Source organism: Malus domestica, chromosome 12, assembly GCF_042453785.1.
Source record: "Malus domestica chromosome 12, GDT2T_hap1".
NCBI lineage: Eukaryota > Viridiplantae > Streptophyta > Magnoliopsida > Rosales > Rosaceae > Malus > Malus domestica.
Window position 1 is genome coordinate 23,143,819 of NC_091672.1, and position 3,871 is coordinate 23,147,689.

The 3,871-nt window shown below is 34.8% G+C and overlaps 1 long non-coding RNA gene across 1 annotated transcript; it reads right to left on the reverse strand.

The window, feature by feature from the left end:
• Positions 1 to 2,245: 2,245 nt before the first annotated feature.
• LOC139189937 (uncharacterized) lies at positions 2,246 to 2,523 on the reverse strand. Its single transcript, XR_011573707.1, has 2 exons — positions 2,487 to 2,523; positions 2,246 to 2,377 (listed from the first exon to the last, which is right to left on the reverse strand). It is a non-coding gene; the product is annotated as an uncharacterized lncRNA (long non-coding RNA).
• Positions 2,524 to 3,871: the final 1,348 nt, after the last annotated feature.

Here is a 3,871-nt window from a genome sequence, read left to right on the forward strand (position 1 = left end):
GTGACATGAGTATGAGAACTCCTTGTTGATCGCGTTCAGTGGACTCATTCTCTATTGAGCACCTACATGCTTATCTTGGTGTCAGTCACACCATTTACTCGAGACCAGTCACTCTCTCTAAGAGAAGACATAACACGTACTGATCTTAACGGACTGTTAATGCCTAATTGGCAATCATATGATCGATAACGTTTAGGATATGTATACGAAAGAGAATGGTCTCATGAATCTAACTTCTTTAGACCACATTCTCCCAATTACATATTCCTTGGACTTATCATTTAAACATATAATATTTATATGAGATGACTTTAAATAATAATCTTTGCCCTTTACATTAAACTAGATTACTTTAACATGTGAAATGTCCGTAAAGTATCATCATATGATTGACTTTAAGGCACATTTCCAACAAAACATAGCCCCTCGATAATTTATCAGTGTTATGTTTTTATATTTTAAATTTATTGGTTAATTTAATTAAACTATTGTTGGTTGTTTTCAAATCTAGCCGTTGAATTTGAATCAATTATTACAACTGAGAAGCTAGGTGGCTAAGAAGAGGCTACATTTGGTCAGCCTGATACCTTTTTGGCCAAATAATGGCATGTGAGCTCCATAGAATTATAACCTATCCATAAGTTGGAGATGGCCTAAGGGAATTTTTCATTGACTTTTTGCCACCTTACTGTCTAACAACAATTTTCGTGTTAACATTATAAAACATTGTGTCAAAAGCTTGAGATGACACATTGTTCATAGAGAGTCGCACTTTTAAAAGAGTCCTCTTAACATTTCTCTTACATTTAATTAGCCTATAGTTAGTTACAATATTTGGGAATGTTCTAATTTCTATTTACAAAGTGACATTACTCGTCGAGTGTGTCACTTTCCAATACAAACTTGCACTTACTTTTTGTATATATAGTATAATAAACTTTTCGGAAAACTTCCACTTTTCTTTTTCCTTTCTCAATAATGCAAAGCAATTATTACTCCCAACTTTTCCTGCAATTAGTCCCCTTTCACTCTACTTTATATAGAAATTAGAGATAACCAAATAAAAACACTTCATCACAAAACCATTTTTTGTTAATATACATCAATATTGTGTTGGGATGTCGACGTGAGAATGTGACTTTGCATGAAATAGTCATTTGAGGAGGTTTTTCATTTTTGTGTTATTCAAGATCCGAAAATGCTTCTATGAGTCTTCTTGGTTTGTATAAATATGAACTATTGTGGTGAAACCATTAGTTGGTTCTTAAAAAAGTTAAAACCCGAAAATAAACCCAGGGTTATACGAACCCATTTTACCTTACCACTTAAGTTAATTGCAAGGGCCGGCAGAATAAGTTTTTGTGTTTAGAAGACTTTAGAATTTGATTTGAAATATTTGTTACCTTATATCGCAAGGACCAATATATATGTTGAAATACAATATATTTTACATAGAAATTTAACATGATTGGTTATTTATTTGACTTTGTTCATATATACAAACCCAAAAGATGTATAAGCTTCAATTTCATGCACTAGTAAAAATTTAAGAGAGTTTAAAGATTAGTTAAAAGTAAGGGTGGGCACGGGCCGGGCCGGGCCTATTTTTGAAGGGACCGGACCGGACTCGGAATAAAGGGAGACGGGTCGGGCCGAGCCAGGCATTACAAATCTTAAAATAGGAACCGGACCTTACCCGGCCCGGTTGAAACGGGTCGGTTCGGTCCGGGTCCAAGGGTCTTTTTTTAAAAAAAAAATAAAAAATTGCACAGAATATTGCAGTTTGCAAAAATTGCACAGAATAGATTGCAATTTGCAATTGCATATATTGCAGTTTGCAACTTGCATATATTGCAGTTTGCAAACTGCACAGACTGCAGTTTACATAGAACACAGATCGCAGTTTGCAAACTGCACAAATCGTAGTTTGCACATAACACAGATTGCAGTTTCCAGTTTGCACATATTGCAGTTTCTAGTTTGCATAAATTGCAGCTTGCAGCTTGCAGTTTGCAGTTTGCATAGATTGCAGTTTGGCATTTTGCAGTGCACAGATTGCCACAGATTGAAATTAAAAAAAAAAAAAGTACAGATTGCAGTACTGCACAGATTGCAATTGCACAAATTTGCAATCTGTGCAAATTTACAATTGCACATATTCAATACATCCAAAATAACATTACATCATCCAACATCTAAAGATCAAATCAAAATACAAAATATTCGAAACCGAGAGTCCAAGACATCCAAATTCCAAAGTCCAAAAATCAAATAATTCAAAACAACATAAACATGACATTTTCAATAAATTCCAAATGAACATAGGAAACCACATCCAATTCCAACATCCAAGTTCCAACATCATTCCTCATTGAATCTGTAAGGAAAAATAGAATATAAACTTGATATTATTAACGTCCATCATCATATTATCCTCATTGAATCATTGAAAAGTAAAGCTTATTCATTTAAGTTTAAAATATTACCGCAATTCCTTTTCCTTTATTCATTTGAGTTGTTTGAGAAGCTTCAATTTCAACATCACTTGATGAGATGGTTGAGCTTGTAGATATAACATTAGAATTTGCTTTTCTTCTTTTATATTCTACAACAAAGAACAAAAGGACGTTAATTGTAAACAAATTAATATAAAGTTATAGACCAAATTATACAAAACAAAAGAATTACCTTCTTCACACTCTTGATAAAATTCAAGCTCCACCGGACTTGCTTCATACTCAATGTTGCTAATTGGTTCACTTCTTAACCAGTTTTGGAGGCACATCAATGACCCCACTGTTTGAGGAAGGAGAGATGATCTAAAGGGGTCAATTACTCTTTTTGCTCCACTAAATGCACTCTCACTGGCAACTGTTGACACTTGAATTGGCAACACATCTTTCGCTATCAAAGCAAGTGTGGGATATGTGCTTCTCCCTTTCAACTTCCACCATTTCAAAACGTCAAATAATGAACCATGTTGTACTTTCTCTACAGTGTCGAGGAGATACCTATCCACCTCATGTGCAAGTGCAATATCCTCGGTGTCTTCTAGTTTTTTCTCCCAATCATCCATCATTTGACTAAATATCATTGGATTTTCTGTTAGCACACTAGATGATGGTTTTACCCTTGAACAAGTAGTATCATCAACAACTAAATCTCATCTACCCTTTTGTTGTGTTTGTGAACCGAAAGCTTGGTAAGCATATTCATCACACATCGCCTTCAACAATGTCTTCACTTCATTACTTTTCTTTTGAATCTCTTCTTCATGAAGGTGTAATTGCTTTCTACACAAGTGCATGTAGTGCCTTAATTTGAACCTTGGGTCTAAGACAAGGGAAACTACAAATATTTGATTAAGGGACTCAATTGAACCAAAATACTTTCGATATTTGGCTCTCATGCTCATTGCCATGCCACGTAGCACCACCTCTACACTTCCTCCAATTTGCATATATTCAGGCAAAAAAAGCTTTTTAATCTCTCTCCACAACAATGACATCATGAACAGCTGTATTAGATGTCGGATAATTACTTGCACTAACTTTTAAAGTTATAAGATAGAAGACTTTCAAAAATTCCACAAATATTTATGCACTATCCCAATCTTTGTCCTTCGGTGGTCCAACCCTCCCTTTACCCGCCACTTCTTCTCCTTCATCATTAAGCACATTTTCCCCGAAATAGGTGGAGTATATATTGGCTTCATCATCTTCGAACATCCTTTCAAATGCTTTTTTAAACTTCAAGCACGATTCTAGCATCATGTATGTGCTATTCCACCTAGTAGGCACATCCATAACAACTAGACCCCTACCATCCAACTTCTCATTCTCCACACATTTCTTGAAATAACTAAACCTTT